This window comes from Engystomops pustulosus, chromosome 6 (assembly GCF_040894005.1).
Source record: "Engystomops pustulosus chromosome 6, aEngPut4.maternal, whole genome shotgun sequence".
NCBI classification, from domain to species: Eukaryota; Metazoa; Chordata; class Amphibia; order Anura; family Leptodactylidae; genus Engystomops; species Engystomops pustulosus.
Genome location: NC_092416.1, coordinates 109,821,729 through 109,839,211, shown reverse-complemented (window position 1 = coordinate 109,839,211; position 17,483 = coordinate 109,821,729). Strand labels below are relative to the sequence as shown.

The 17,483-nt window shown below is 44.5% G+C and overlaps 1 protein-coding gene across 7 annotated transcripts in view; it reads left to right on the top strand.

The window, feature by feature from the left end:
- EYA2 (EYA transcriptional coactivator and phosphatase 2) overlaps positions 1-17,483 on the top strand; it is a 565,525-nt gene that overhangs the window by 96,232 nt on the left and 451,810 nt on the right. The window lies entirely within an intron of this gene.

Here is a 17,483-nt window from a genome sequence, read left to right as displayed (position 1 = left end):
TGTTCTTACAGTTCATATTTTTTTGATACAATTGTATAAATAAATGTCAAATCAGTCACAAGAAATATAGACGGCAACTGCTGCTGATATGGTGAATATTGGGGAGGGGGTTAAGGAGCCTTTTTTGAGCATATTACATGTAGTAAGCCTTAAGATTCAATCCAACGGGTGGGGCTCTATTCACAGAGTTCAGATTTGTATTGAGGTACTATATACAGAATAGAGAGACGTGGAATGGCATGCTTGGTAGTTCAATAAATCTTTATTACAGCTTGTCAAACGAACATGGCTAAGGGATGTGGAGTTATGTACAGGAGCTATACAGACAAGCTGATTTGTATGTATCACGCTTCTTCTAACTTAATGTGGTCACATGACTGCCTCCCTTCTAGTTATATTGCCTCAGGAGGCAAGGAGATCACTGTTGGCGCGTGTTAACCCGCAACTCGCCAGGTCAACTACAAATATGAGCAGTAATATTATGAGTTTTAGAAGTAGTAGAAGTATTATAAGTAGTGGAAGCAGTTGCGGGGGGAAAACGGAGGCAGAATACTCGGGCGGGGGAGCATATTTTATAAAAATGCATGAAAAGTGCAATTAAAATCAAAATGTGATAAATATACAAATATGACATGAGGACACTCATGTTGATCCTGTCATTTAAACCAAGGGGCCCCAAAACATTGGACCTCGAGCTTCCTTTTGAAGTACCTTTTCTAATTGACCTCCAATTCTCTGTGACTCTAACAAAAAGGTTCCTTATCGTCTCGAATATATAAGCTCTTAGGCCCCTTCCACACTTGCGTTGCAGATCACATCAGAGTCTGATCAAGGTGCGATCAGGGTTTGTTCAGTGAAAAACTGACTTTTTTCATCAGATTTCAATCATTTTGTTCAGTGTCTCAGTTTTTCACAAACGGTTTCAATGCAATTTCAAGCATTTTTCATGGGCAGATAATGCGCTTGAAAAGGACTCAGGACTGAGCTCTATCTTTTCTATGGCAATTGATGAGTGAAAAACGCATTACATTTGCAGGTGTCTGAGAGTGCAATGTGTTTTTGATGCATCTCCATAGACCTGTATGGTGCGTTTTTCACGCGCATGACTTGCAAAAGTAAAGATTTAAACACGCGTTTTTCATGCGTTTGCGCGTGAAAAAAATGCAAGTCTGAAAAAACCCATTGATTACAATGGGTCAGAGTGCAATGCAAATTCTGCACGTCAAAAGCATGTGAAGAACACACACTTGAAAAACACAAGTGTAGAAGAGGCCTTACAGGGGAACATTATTTTCCAGCACAAACAAATACGCAAGGTACATCAACACTTATAAAAGATGTGGATGACATATTCTTTTTATGGACAGGAGTGGAATAGTTGTTTGTTGAAATGGTATAGGAAGTGAATGAGGTGAACAGTATGAATACGTTCTTCACCTATAAAATCGGAGGCAGGAGTTTGGAATTCCTTGATGTGTTTTTGAAGGTGAAAGCAATCACGAGTACAGTATTCAGAAAACCAACGGCAAGGAATGCACTCCTCCACTATGATAGTTACCATCCCCATTATGTTAAGCAGCCCTTACTGTATAGTCAAATCATACAACTAAGTAGAATTAATGACACATATAATGGGTTCCAAATACAGGCATAGGATTTGAAAGTGCACCTTGCGAAAAGAGGTTACCTGTCCCCCTTGATTGTAGAAGTTTGATAGAGACCTGCTGCAGGTGAAACGCGCGTCGGGGTTGCTTGCCAGGCAGTAGTTTGTCCTCCTGCTTGTCACATTAGCTTTATTTTTGCTACATTAGCCATAATTTCAGTATCTTTGCAATTGCTTGCGCCTTTGGTCTTTGGTCCTTATTTCTATTTGCCACACACTCCGCTTATAACATAATTACGATCCTCCATTTGTGCGTATGCTGTGGTTTTGACCAGATTATATTTATCTTACTATTTTGGATTTTTTACACCTCATTTACTTAGGACCTATTACCTGTCATGCATTATGTTTCTCTTCTTGAGATGTTTTTATTTTTATATACTTTACAATTGCAATAAAGATTACTTTTTTTTGCAATTTTGTTGAAGCCTTGTTCTTCATTTCCTCTCTTTTTGCTCTTTTGGTATTCGCTATAAACAATAATTGACACATTATACAAAACGACAAAGGCCCATCACTAATGAAAAAAACCCTGATAACTTTCAGGAGAGGCAGTTAGTAAGTAGTGTGATGCAGAAGAAGGATAAGAAAAATGGCTTGCAATTAAGCTCCGCAACAGGAATTCACTTTGTTGCAATTGTAGCTTTTGCGGTCAATTTATCAGGACCAAATTTTTTGGATATGGAGACCAAAAGGTCCAAATCAAGCAATTTCTTACAAGCAGATATGAATTTGTAATATATTTAATAATGTGCTCCTGTAAGCCCTTTTAATTGAGGATAGCATTTGGAGGTCAATAATTAGGACAGGAGAAGGGACAATTAGGTCGATGACAATTAGACGATGAAATGCATATTCAGACAGTTTGGGGCACATTTACTAAGGACAGTGCAAACTACACTAAATGCCGTTTGCTTGCGTAGTGTATAGGGTGTGCCAGATTTAGATTCCTGGCTCTCAATTTTCATGAATCTGGCGCTCCCTGCACTGTCCCAACAGATTGCACCAACAGTTTTGTGGTGCACATGTTAACCCTGGCGCATGGTCTGACTGAGCACTGTAACACCCCCTAATTTTTGTTGCATGGAGACCAGTGCAGCTGTGCCACAATTGTGTTGCGTGCGACACAATTGTGGTGCATGCACTTCTTAAAGGGAAACTGTCACCACATTTGCACATATACAGCTAGTGACATGTTCCTATAGATCCCTATTAACTGACTGCCACCCTTCTTTTAGCTAAAAATTTTCACTTACATCCACGTAAATCACCTTTTATCTCACATTACCTGGCATCAAAGAGGGCATGTATTTCTCATCTGGCCCCTCCCATCTAATACTCCCCATGCCTTATGTCTCCTTACTGCCAGGGCCGGTTCTAGACAAAGTGGGGCCCTGGGCAAAATTAAAGTGGGGCCCCAAAATAAAATTATTTTATGACCAGTCACAGTCAGTAAGAGGCTCCCTATAGTATGGTAAACCAAACTGTAATATGGGAGAATTTTAAAGGAGAGAAATAGATGATAGGGAGATTGATGGGCATCACGGTGGCTCAGTGGTTAGCACTACAGCCTTGCTGTAAAGGCAACTCTAAGTGCCACACATCCAAAATGAATATGTTTAAAGTAGAAAAAGTTGGATGTGTATACAAATGGCTCAAATCACATCTATATAGAATTATGCAAAAAAAGGTACTTTATTGTATACAAAAACACTAACACTTAAAAACAATTAAAAACAGCACAAACTGTTATTGTGTACAGAGCATGAAAAATGACATGCTCTGGACTAGCTCCCCCACTATTTACAAGTCTAGGTAAATCTCTACATGGTGTCTCATAGGAATGAAAAAATATGTTGTAAACATTGACTGGCTGTTAAAGTTTTCTGACTCGTATGAAATAAAGTGCAACAGGAATCCTGTGATCAATATTCAATGCACATGTCCAAGGAAAGCACAGTACAGCGATTTGTCAATGTAAATAAATAAAATAATATCACCAAGTTCGATGAGGGGGAGATGCAGTGCGATGAGAGTGAGAAGGTCATAACATAGGTGGAAATAATGGAGGATGGTGGGAAATAAAAACTTTATACCAGAACATAAGTGTGTTTTGGTGCTACATATAACTTTATGGACATGTTCTGGGTTGCAGTGCTAATATATAATAGTGACATCAGACAAAGAGGATCAAATGTTCATCGTATCAGTCAATTTTCACAAAAAAAGAAAAGGTAATAAGAAAGTGTGTTTTTAGATAGTTCTGCATATAGAGAAGGGTTAAAAACATGAATATTAGTTGATATTATCCCTTCTCAAAATGTAGTAACATATAACGTGAATATTTCCATTATCTGTGAGGTGCTCCTGTGTGCAACAAATTCTCCCTGCAGCCTTATGGCTAAGAATCTGGAGTGGGGCACATTTCAGGGGGCTGTATCTCTGGCTCTGTGACACTTAGAACCTCCCATCTTTTTTTCTATGAAAGAAGAGTGTCTCCTCTTTTATATGAATCTAAATTTGTGTTTCTAAGTTTCAGGAAAATGGAGATATTAACCGTTAAACTGCCATTGGGAGTGATTTTTATATATAAAAATGGCACCTGATATTCTCACTGTAAACCTGAATATCTCTGGATCCATGGCACTAGTAAGCGCAGAATGAACTTATTGGGGGTCATTTACTAAGGGCCCGATTCGCGTTTTCCCGACGTGTTACCCGAATATTTCCGATTTGCGCCGCTTGTACATGAATTGCCCCGGGTTTTTGGCGCACGCGATCGGATTGTGGCGCATCGGGGCCGGCATGCGCGCGACAGAAATCGGGGGGCGTGGCCGAACGAAAACCCGACGTATTCGGAAAAACCGCCGCATTTAAAAACCGAAAATGTGTCGCTCGGGGAGCGCTCACCTTCACCTTCTATGGGATGGTGCATTCCGGGGCGTTAAGATTATTTTCGGCGCTGCAGCGCCACCTGGTGGACGGCGGAGGAACTACCATCTTAAATCCCAGCCGGACCCGAATCCTGTGCAGAGAACGCGCCGCTGGATCGCGAATGGGCCGGGTAAGTAAATGTGCCCCATTGTGTGCTCTGCACTGTCTGTTTATATAGATAAGATCCTAGCTAGAGATGAGCGAGCACTAAAATGCTCGGGTACTCGTTATTCGAGACGAACTTTTCCCGATGCTCGAGTGCTCGTTTCGAGTAACGAGCCCCATTGAAGTCAATGGGAGACTCGAGCATTTTTCAAGGGGACCAAGGCTCTGCACAGGGAAGCTTGGCCAAACACCTGGGAACCTCAGAAAAGGATGGAAACACCACGGAAATGGACAGGAAACAGCAGGGGCAGCATGCATGGATGCCTCTGAGGCTGCTTAATCGCACCATTATGCCAAAATTATGGGCAACAGCATGGCCATGACAGAGTGACCGAATGAGGCTAGATAGCATCTAAAACATCCAATAATTGACCCTGACACTATAGGGGACGGCATGCAGAGGCAGCGGCAGCAGCGGCAGGCTAGAGAGTGTCATGGCAACATACCCTAAATGGACTCAGGCTTCAAACCAATGGGTGGCAGAGAGGAACCAAAGGAGGTGAGCAAGAAGCGCTCAAATAATATCGGTACATGATAAAAGTTTGCCAGTATATTTTGTGGATTACACAGCAGGGTGGCGACAAAGTTAACATGGAAGCCATGAAAACAATCCAAAATTCTGCCTGACACAGCTCGTTTGATAAGGGGACCATGTATGGAGGCAGTGAACTAGTAGTAGATTAAAGGTGCTGCAGTTAAAACTATGTTAGTTGGATCTTGGCATGGAGCTGGCGCTCCGCTGCCAGGCGAGCTTTCGCCAATCCAAGCCCCTGTCTCTAGGCTACTCCCCAAACAGCACTTCTAAGAACCTTTTGTATAAGATCAAGTGTAGTAGCGTTCTTATAAGTTTGGGATATGGCGGGTGAGGGGAATGTAAACATCTGCGCAAGAAGCGCTGAAATAATATCCGTAAATGAAAAAAGTTTTCCAGTATATTTTGTGGCTTACACAGCACGGTGGCGACAAAGTTAACAAGTTTGATGTGGAATGCCCTGTAATAGCTCTTGGGCGGTGTGCCTTTTATCACCTAGGCTCAGCAGTTTGAGCACCGCCTGCTGTCGCTTAGCGACGGCACTGCTGCTGTGCCTAGAGCTACCGACTGATGGCGCCATGCCCACGGATGGTCGTTCGGAGGAGGAGGTGGAGGAGGGGTGGGAGGAGGAGGAGGCATAGTAGGCCTGAAACACCAGGACCGAGGTAGGCCCCGCAATCCTCGGCGTCGGCAGTATATGACCAGCCGCAGGGTCAGACTCGGTCCCAGCCTCCACCAAGTTAACCCAATGTGCCGTCAGCGATATATAGTGGCCCTGCCCGGCAGCACTCGTCCACGTGTCCGTGGTCAGGTGGACCTTGTCAGAAACGGCGTTGGTCAGGGCACGGATTATGTTGTCTGACACGTGCTGGTGCAGGGCTGGGACGGCACATCGGGAAAAGTAGTGGCGGCTGGGGACCGAATACCGAGGGGCGGCCGCCACCATGAGGCTGCGAAAGGCCTCGGTCTCTACTAGCCTATAGGGCAGCATCTCCAGGCTTAGCAATCTGGAGATGTGCACATTAAGGGCTTGGGCGTGCGGGTGGGTTGCACTATATTTCCGCTCCAGCGTCTGGGGTATGGAGAGCTGAACGCTGGTGGATGCTGTGGAGGATCGTGGAGGCGACGATGGGGTTTTTGTGGCAGGGTCCTGGGCAGGGGGCTGACTATCAGCTGACACAGGGGAAGGAGCAGTGGTGTGCACGGCCGGAGGTGAACGCGCTTGTTGCCACTGAGTGGGGTGTTTAGCATTCATATGCCTGCGCATACTGGTGGTAGTTAAGCTATTAGTGGTGGAACCCCTGCTGATCCTGGTTTGGAAAAAGTGGCACACCACAGTCCGTCGGTCATCCGGTGTTTCCTTAAAGAACCTCCAGACTTCTGAAAATCTAGCCCTCGCCGCAGGAGCCCTCGCCACGGGAGCTTCACTAGTTGACACATTTGGCGCTGATGCACCAGCTCTGGCCCTGCCTCTCCGTCTGGCCCCACCACTGCCTCTTCCAACCTGTTCTGGTCGAGGACTCTCCTCCGTCTCAGAAGCACTGTGTTCACCCGGCCTATCAACCCAGCTTGGGTCTGTCACCTCATCATCCTCCGATCCCTCAGTCTGCTCCCCCCTCGGACTTCCTGCCCTGACAACAACTTCCCCACTGTCTGACAACCGTGTCTCCTCATCGTCGGACACCTCTTCCACTACGTCAACAAGGTCATCATCACCCACAGACTGCGACTGGTGGAAAACCTGGGCATCGGAAAATTGCTCATCAGCAACCGGACAAGTGGTTTGTGACTGTGGGAAGGGTCCAGAAAACAGTTCCTCAGAGTATGCCGGTTCAAATGGCAAATTTTGCTGGGAGGGGGCAGACTGGGGGGGAGGAGGCTGAGGTGCAGGAGCTGGAGGAGTGCCGATTTCGGTGACATGGGTGGACTGCGTGGAAGACTGACTGGTGGACAAATTGCTCGAAGCATTGTCGGCAATCCACGACATCACCTGTTCGCACTGTTCTGGCCTCAACAGTGCTCTACCACGAGTCCCAGTAACTTCAGACATGAACCTAGGGAGTGTAGCACTGCGGCGTTCCCCTGCTCCCTCATAAGCAGGTGGTGTCTCACCCCGCCCAGGACCACGGCCTCTGACCCCTGCAGTAGTTGGACGCCCACGTCCCCGCCCTCGTCCTCTACCCCTAGCCCTCGGGTTAAACATTTTGAAAATGAGAGTTATAACTTTAATTTTTTTTTTAACTTTTTTTGTGTTTTTTAGTTTTTAAAACCAAACGATGCTATCCTATTGCTATGGCTATTTTCTAGCCAAGTATGAAAGCACACTGCTATGCCAGATGAGATGACACTGAGTTATTAAAAAAATAAACGTAAAATAAAAAAGGAAATGGCAGACTGTGCCTAATTGAAATCCAACCCCGGGCCCTAATAAATTTTCCCACTTCGGTCTTTGCGATGGATATGTGCGTCACTAAGCGCAAAACACAGTGGTCGCAAGTCTCACTCCAAATTGCTCACAATTTGCTAGTAGATGCACTGCAGCAACTACAGCCACCAGCAGATCAACCAGAAATCAAATATATATAACGCTACTGTAGGCGTAAGTAAGCCGTTTGGATTCTCCTATGGCTATTTTCTAGCCAAGTATTAAAGCACACTACTATGCCAGATGAGATGACGCTGAGTTATGAAAAAAATAAACGTAAAATAAAAAAGGAAATGGCAGACTGTGCCTAATTGAAATCAAACCCCTAATAAATTTTCCCACTTTGGTGTTTGAGGTGGATATGTGTGTCACTAAGAGCTAAACACAACGGTAGCAAGTCCCCCTGCTAATTCCTCACAATATGGTACTAGCTGCACTACTAGTGCCAGCAAGCCCAGCCACAAGCAAATAAAAAAAAGTATAACGTTATTGTAGCCCTAAGAAGGGCTGTTGGGTTGTTGTAGAATCACTCCTGCCTAACAGTAAGCTAATAGAACACCCTAACGCTTTCCCTGACCAGCAGCAGCTCTCTCCCTAGCGGCATCCAGACGGAGAATGATCCGAGCAGCGCGGGCAGCGGCTAGTCTATCCCAGGGTCACCTGATCTGGCCAGCCAACCACTGCTATCGACGTGTAAGGGTACCACGTCATGCTGGGTGGAGTGCAGAGTCTCCTGGCTTGTGATTGGCTCTGTTTCTGGCCGCCAAAAAGCAAAACGGCGGGAGCTGCCATTTTCTCGAGCGGGCGAAATACTCGTCCGAGCAACGAGCAGTTCCGAGTACGCTAATGCTCGATCGAGCATCAAGCTCGGACGAGTATGTTCGCTCATCTCTAATCCTAGCCCCTTATGTGTTGGCCCTCCCCTCATACGTTAGGGACACCACAGACTTACTTAAAAGACTCGATGGACTCTCAATAGGCCCCAACACTTACCTGGCAAGCATCAATGTGGAGTCCCTTTATTCGTCAATCCCACATAACTTGGGCCTCCAAGCAGTAGACTTCTACTTGAACACCCGAGGCAGACAGTGCAGAGCACATAATAAGTTAATTCTGCGCTTACTGGAATTTTCACTCACACACAATTGCTTCACTTTCGACGGCACTGTGTACCACCAGCTCAGGGGCACCGCGATGGGTAGCTCTTTTGCACCCACCTACGCAAACATGTTCCTGGGCTGGTGGGAGCATAGTGTCGTCTTTGGTGATGAGTCCGGCCCTCGATGCGTCGGTATGGCGAGCCTTTGGTTTACGCACGAAATCCATACCTTGACTATACCATTTCTCGATGTGTTCATCCAGAAAAGACCTAATGGTGAATTGGACACCACAGTGTATAGAAAACCCACCTCCACCAATTCCTTCCTGCGCTGGGATTCATTCCATCCACCGGCCCTAAAGAAAGGTATCCCCTATGGACAATACCTTAGGATGCGCAGAAACTGCCCATCCATGGTTGAGTTCAAACGCCAAGCCAAAGACCGGAGATCCCGTTTTCGGGCCCGTGGTTATCCGGACCGCATTCTCCGTTTAGCATACCAGCGAGCATTAGGGTCCAATAGAGTTGATTTACTCACGCCATGTCCAGCTTCTCCCACGCCCCAACTCATTTGCCTAGTTGCCACCTATGATAGCGGTGCACAACTCGTACGACAGATCCTCAACAAGCACTGGCACGTACTTAAAATGGACCCAGATCTATTGACAGTGACACAGGACTATCCCACAATTACCTTTAGAAGAGGAAGAAATATCAAGGATAGACTAGTCCATAGTCACTTTGTCAGACCGAAACAGACGGGGACCTGGCTCAAACAGGATGTAGTGGGGTGTTACCGCTGCAGTGGGTTTGTGGCCTGTAAAGTTATTAAGAACACCAAAACCTTTAATAGCTCTGTCACAGGGACCACATATACTATCAGACAGTATATTAACTGTAAATCCCTCGGGGTCATTTACCTAGCCACATGTGGATGTGGAAAACAGTACCTGGGCAAGACATTCAGGGAATTCCGACGTCGTGTTGTGGACCATTTAGGTGACATTAGGCATAATAGGGACAAACCCCTCTCTAGACACATACATGACCAACATGGGGGCAGCACACAGGGGCTTTCCTTCGTTGGCATCGATTTGGTGAAACCCCCAGAAAGAGGGGGGGATTGGGACTGTATTCTCAGGCAAAAGGAGACACGCCGGATTTTCAGGCTTAAAACTGAAGCCCCAAATGGGTTGAACGAACAGCTAAGTTTTGCGTGTTTCCTTTAGTCCTTATTCTATGCCACATATCATTCCTATACGATAACTCAGCCTTCTATAAAGAATACTTTGACTACTGCACCCTTAAGTAATGTATTAAACTGGATATTTTTGGATGCATTCACTTCACTAGCTCAAGCCACCGGGCATTTACTGGCCTAAATCCCGTTATTGTTCTCTGCATAATTGGATCAGACATTCACCAAGGGCACACTAGCGCATCACCTACTCCATCCCTGCTCCTCTCCACTCCCCCGGGGACACCATTACCGCCGGAGCCCTGGCATTTCTGCCAGACCCCAGGCGGCTTCAGGGTTGTCTCTGCGCATGCGCGGGTCGCGCACGCCGTCCGCGTCACCATGCGACACCTTTAGGCGCGCGGCTGACTTCGGGGGTGCGGGTGACCAGCATGGGCTTTTTTGCCTGTGCGTATACATGCATGCGTACGCTCGGCCCCGCCCCCAGTCCTCCTCGTGACCACTCACGATCGACTGGTCACGTGATGGGGCGGAGCGTCGCGGACGTTGCTGTATGTTGCAGGGCGCGCTCATTTAATCCGTGCAGCTGAACCTCACACACAGACTCACTGCTCCAATAAGGCCCTGCACGGAGACGCTGCAATAGGGCCCCAAAGCCCCAACCTGACCACCTATTTATACCTATGATTTGGACCAAGGTAAGGGAACAACATCTTGACGCTTTTTGCTTGACCTTAACTTTGGGCCCTTTGGAAATTGTCGGTATACGAAACTTACTATTTCCCCCCCCCCTCCTTCCCCCCTTTTTACAATAGGGACCATCTATCACTATGTCTCCCGCCTAGAGTAAGGTAGGACTGCTTGATATTGACACTGGAAATTTATGAAATTTATGCTTTGGTTCATTGATTGAAACAATGTTTTACGATTGTTCTTACTAGGGAACTGATGTGCATCAGTGTCTATAGGACGAAAGACTGTCCATAACCAATTACCAGACGCTTATTCTCCTTTATTTCCTACAAGGGACCACTCCGGTTGTGTAGGCTTTTTTGATAGGGCCATCCAGCCAGGGATAGGTTCCTGTCGGGGGTTGTGGCCAATTAGGACCACGACTCCGAAGTTAGGTTCTCAGGGTATCAGATAAGTTGGACTTAAGGTGTATCAGAGAGAGTGACATTGTCATCTTGACCCCATTCTTGACATCCACAAGTCCCATCTTACCCTGCTTACATTCACCTATCCTCTTCACTTTGTAAAGACATGATGTGTTTCTCGCCTGAGACAATACTAAAAAACACGCATCACGTCTGTGGAATACGGATAGGTTGTCTGGTGACATATGCTGCTTGAGCCTCTAAGGAGAGCCACGTACTAGCTCCTCAATTTTGTTATTTGTATATTTTAAACATTAAGGCCACCCAGCTCATGTTTTGCAAACGTCTCTTTCTTTCCTAGATGGGGTTCATGCACTAAGGATTTTGCATGGAAGCAGGTTTTTTGTATTATAATACGTTTTTTATGTATCTTGAGATTCTAGTAAAAGTTACGTTTTAGATCACTTCTTTGTTTGTATATATAAGGCTGTAATAATTTGTGTTCTTTTACAAAAGATGCTTTATTCCTCCACAAGGGAGGCAGTACGAGTCTCTTTTCCTGTGCTGTACATGTTTATTAAGCCCTTAACGACTTGGCCTTTTTTAGTTTTTTCACTTCCATTTTTCACTCACCAACTTCAAAAATCTATAACTTTTTTATTTTTCCACATAAAGAGCTGTGTTATGGCTTACTTTCTGCGTAACAAATTGCACTTCATAGTGACGGTATTTAATATTCCATGGTGCGTACTGGTAAGCAGGAAAAAAATTCCAAATGCAGTGAAAATGGTGAAAAACCACATTTGTGACGTTTTCTTGTGGGCTTGGATTTTACAGCTTTCACTCTGCGTCCCAAATGACATGTCTACTTTATTCTTTGGGTCGGTACGATCATGTGGATACCAAATTTGTATAGGTTTTATAATGTTTTCATACATTTAAAAAAATTAAAACCTCCTGTACAAAATATTTTTTTTTTATTTTGCCATCTTCTGGGGCCAATAACTTTTTCATACTTTGGTGTACGGAGCTGTGGATAGTGTCATTTTTTGTGAATTTTGATGCGGTTTTCATTACTATAATTTTTCGGACTGTGCGACCTTTTGATCACTTTTTATAATTTTTTTTATATTTATCAAAATGGCAAAAAAAATCCATTTTCGACTTTGGACGCTATTTTCCGTTACGGGGTTAAACATAGTGAAAAAACATTATCATATTTTGATGGATCGGGCATTTTCAGACGCGGCGATACCTAATGTGTTTATGATTTTTACTGTTTATTAATATTAATATCAGTTCTAGGGAAAGGGGGGTGATTTGAATTTTTAGGGTTTTTTTTATTATAATTTTTTTTTTTAAACTTTTTTTTATTTTTACTTTTACTATTTTTCAGATTCCCTAGGGCAGTGGTGGCGAACCTATGGCACTGGTGCCAGAGATGGCACTCGGAGACCTCTCTGTGGGCCCACGGGCTGTCTTCCAGGCACAGAGTTTGCCAGACATGGCACCTTCCTGCGGTCTCAGGCAGTCCAAGTAGTGACCTGCTATTATAAAGTGACCCATCCTGTGCTGATTGGTCCTGTCCGAAGAGTGAAAAGGTGTGGACAGGGTCAGATTGGAGCTCAAAGATTCTGGTAGCAATAAGTTTGTTACTGCCTAAATTGCCGTGTTGGCACTTTGGGAAAAGCTAGTGGTTTTTGGGTCTCATTTTGGACGCTCGATCTCTAAAAGGTTCGCCATCACTGCCCTAGGGTACTCTAACCCTAGGTAGTCTGATCGATCCTATCATATACTGCCATACTACAGTATGGCAGTATATGTGGATTTTACTCCCCATGCATTACAATGTGCAATTAGCACATCTCTTTGAAGCCGCCGGCAGCATTGCAATATGCAGCAAAGACTTACCGGCTATGGAGAGGGCTCGGCCCGCGTCGGGAAGGGGTTAGTACGGCGCGCGTCGGGAAGGGGTTAAGACCATCTATCAACGGTTTGTGAGGAGTTTGGGAACCCCACCCACATCACATGGCCATGCCTGCTTTTTTTTACCCCGCCCACTTATTGTCGTACATAAGGTTTTGAGTCAAAATTTTCACATCATGATTTTCAAAATACACTTATTAACCATCATTTACAGGAGCCATTGTCTGCATCACACCTTGGCTTCTAGCAACCAATCGCAGCTTATTTTCTATTTTGCCAAAGGTCATTAACACCTTCACGCTCCGTGGCGGCTATATCCACCACAGAGCTGTGAAGGGTGTATGAAAAAGGGTCACGGGCTAAGCCCTCTTCATACAGAGATGGTCTTTACTGCATATTGCATCAAAGACCCATCGCTAACACCCTCGGTCGGTGCTTGCACCAATCGCGGGTGTTAACCTGTTGTTTGCCGGCGGCACTGTTATAACCGGCGGTGACCTCCGAGACGGGAAATGGTGACAAAAATGTCCGAAATGCAACTTTTTACACCTTTTTGCATGACATAAAAAATGTAATAAAAAATTAACAAAATGTCGCACAGTCCTCAAAATGGTAGCAATGAAAACGTCAGCTCATTTCGCAAAAATGACACCTCCCCAGCTCCGTACAACAAAGTATTTAAAAGTTATTAGCGTCACAAGATGGCAAAAAATGTTTTTTCTTTTTTGTACACATTAGTTTAATTTTTGAAAATGTATTAAAACACAATAAAACCTATATAAATTTGGTATCACCGTGATCGTACCGAACCAAAGAATAAAGTAGAGGTGTTATTTGGAGCGATGAGTGAAAGTCATAAAAACTGAGCCCACAAGAACGTGATGCACATGTGTTTTTTTTTCAATTTTTTCCACATTTGGAACTTTTTCCGGCTTCCCACTACACGACAAGAAAAAATAACATGGGAAAGTAAAATTTGTTACGCACAAAATTAGCCCTCACTCTGTACATGGAAAAATGAAATAGTTATGGATTTTTGAAGATGGAGAGTGAGAAATTGGTGAAAATGCCCTGCTTCCTTAAGGGGTTAATATGAGCTTTGATTGGTTACTATAGGCAATTGTGTGAGGTTTGAGGTATGCCTGAGGCAATATGTGAAGTAATATGTAAGGTAATATGAGGTGCTATGATATATAAAGATATTTAGAGATAAATAGAGGTAGATAGGTATAGAGATAGATAGACAAAGATAGATAGCTATGCATAGCTAGATAGATTTACATTGTGTGGGGAATTGCTCTGGTAGATGCCTTGTAGCAGTGCAGGAAGCAGGGACACATGCAGGGTTAAAGTCCAAAATCAATTGTTTATTCACACTTCTTTGTCAAAACACAAATTCAGCCTTGGCTTAGGCACATACAAAATACAAAATAAACCCTGCCCGGCTGGGCACTGCCTAATACAATATCAGCACCTAACTATACATGTACCAGGCTGCCTGGCACACGCACTTGGCCAGCAGAATATCAGGAGGCACTCAGTTACCTTTGCTGTGTGAACACGGTCCAGCCACCAGCTCTCCAGGTAGTGCCTCAGCTACTGCTTCTGACCTGCAGTCTAAACCAGGCTCTACTGAGGTCTGTGACCTGCACCTGTGGGCTATACAGAAACGCAGGATCAAAGCCCGGATGGAGTAGGAGTCCCACTACCAGCCTACCCCTACTCCATAATAAGCAGGCCCAGTACAGACATTACCAATGTGTCCATGCTAGCTAAGCCAACATAGACCAAACAGACTTCTCCTGCTTACCACATGTCTGCATAACCCGTGGGTTACTGCAGACAAATCCAGGGCCTTTACCATATACTCTTCATCTGCCTGTAGGGCAGATAATGGTTCTCCTACACAACACCTCTCACTTTCTCACAATTGATAGATATAAATAGAGATACATAGAGAGAGATATGGATATATAAATATACAATATTTTTTGTTAATCCATTGTATTTCATTTGGTTCGGTCTTAGTCATACTATACGGATAATGGATAATTAAAGAGATAAAAAGTCAGCTTCACATCTTTTGTTGAAGTAAAGAAATGACTAAAAAAAGTTGAATGTCTGAAGCAACAGGCACTGGTAAAAGCATTACATGTCTGGCTCTGAGGTCCTTAACACACTCAGAAGTTTTTTTCACTCTATAACATCTGCAGCAGTTTTTGATGTGCTTTGTAGACAATGTATCTCATTGAATATCTAATACAGAAAAGGCACAGCAAGGCCCTAGTTCCATTCTTTCTTTCTCCCATACAGAAGAGCGTGGGCTCACCTCCCTGTGGTAACATATTCTGACACCATACTTCCTGCATTGTACTTCCTTGAATGATTGGGCTTTGGCTCTGTGTTTTACCTGGCTTTCCCTCTGAATTCCAGTCCAGCCATTCTGCTGTCCCTTCTCCCTCCCACAACAACTCATATCTGAGCTGCTGACACAGAAGTGCACAATTGTATACTTATCATACTGTACGGTGTGCAGCATAAAATGTAGAAAACGGTATATTTAGGGGCACATTTACTTAGCCGGTCTTGGGAGTTCACAGAAAATGCATGATCTGACGATCATGCACTTTGCCGCGATTCACTAAGATCGTGCGCCCGATATCCTGCATGTGTCACTTCCCTGCTCAGGTCCGCCAGAGTTCACCTTCTTTTTCCTGGTGCATGTATGTGCATTATCTTGCGACACAAATTGAAACTTAAATCCTGCGCTCAGTCTGAAACATTCGGATCGTCCGACGGCCCTTCCTCGTATGAAAGTCAATGCAGCTGCACCACAATCGGATCGTGTGCAACACAATCCCCAGTTAAATACCTGACACAACGGGAAAAATCCAAAAATCTTTATTACACTGTAGTTAAGCCTCTGCTGCTTAGAACAAATTAGAAGCTTTTCCACTTCCAGCATTTGAAGTTTCTTGAGCTGCTCTCGCATCTCCACAGCTGTCTTAGGTGACCCCTAGTGGGTTTGGCCAACAGATCTGCTTCCTGCTTAGCTTTATACTTTTTAAGTCTTTTTCTAATTGATCTGTCTTTCTTTAATCTGGTTCCCTGTGCAATAAAATAAGACCACCATATGGAATTCACACAGTATGACTAAGGAGGAAATGGAACCCTCATTTAGGTTGCAATACTCAGTTAATTCAGATGCAAGTTTGTCCTTGACTATAGGCTTTTTTGCAAGGAGTCAGTTAGTCTCCAATGACAAGCCCTAGCTGGGGAAAAAGTGTCTCTGAGGCAGAGTGTGATAGATAAATGATTGGACGAGGAGATGCTATCCACATCCGCATCTTGCATTTAATGCAGAATCTGGATATCACCAGAATATAGTTGATACGGGTGTGCTAAAAATGTGTACAAAGTAAAAGAGAGATCTCCAGGGTTTTACGCTATCCAAAATTCAAAGTGCGCAAAGCGGCTCATGATTCTGTGAAAAGCATGTTTTGGGAGCCGTCAGCAGAGCGGCAATCAATCCATAATGTAATCAGGTGGAAGAGAGAGGAAAACAATCAAGGTTCCTCTGTCTGGTGGGGGTATCAACAACCATCTGTAAAAAAAAAAAAAAAAATTGCTGGCACCAAGCCAGTTGCAACAATTCCACCTTCAGCAGGATGGCTCTGTGCCTCCTCCATATCTTCCTCTTATCTCTTTCATCTCATCACTTGTTTCTTGTAAGTTTAGTGAGGTCCATATCCCAGCTCTTGCATTGTGCATCACATTGCATCACATTGCGTATTCAGACTGGCTGCTATGACTTTTGAAGGGGAGGTGTATAAGATAACCATAGTGCAAGAAATGGAATCTGGTCAGTTGTTAAACACCAGCTGATGAATGCAAGCACTCATTTTGGCTTGTTTGTCGCTCTCTGTGCCATCACGAGGAACAACAAGAACTTCTGGACGCAGACACAGGTCTCAGGTCAGTGATGGACTCGTGTGGTGGTGCCTCTTTGCGCCAGCTGCAGGTGTACTCACCCGTCCATGCTCCAGAGTGATGCTAATTGGTGCTGTCTGTCTGCTGCCCTGCTATATAGCCTGCCCAATCCTATGACTTCTGCTGGATCTTTGTGCCCATTTGCCTTAGAGAAAGCATTATTTTTGAGACTCTTATGATTTATTAGTTGTGACCTCTGCTTTGTTTTCTGACCTTGATTCTCTATCGTCTGCCTTGACCCTCTGCTACGTTCCTGACTGATCTTGTGCCGCTGGTCCTGGAAGTGCATTACCTGTATCCTCATTATCTAAGTCAGCATGTGGCGATTCACTGAGATCATGCACCTGAAATCAAGAATGTGTCACTTCCCCGATCAGGTCAGACACAGTTCACCATCATTGTTGTGGTGCACTTTAAACAGAGCTTGCGACACATTTTAAAAGTGAAATACGAT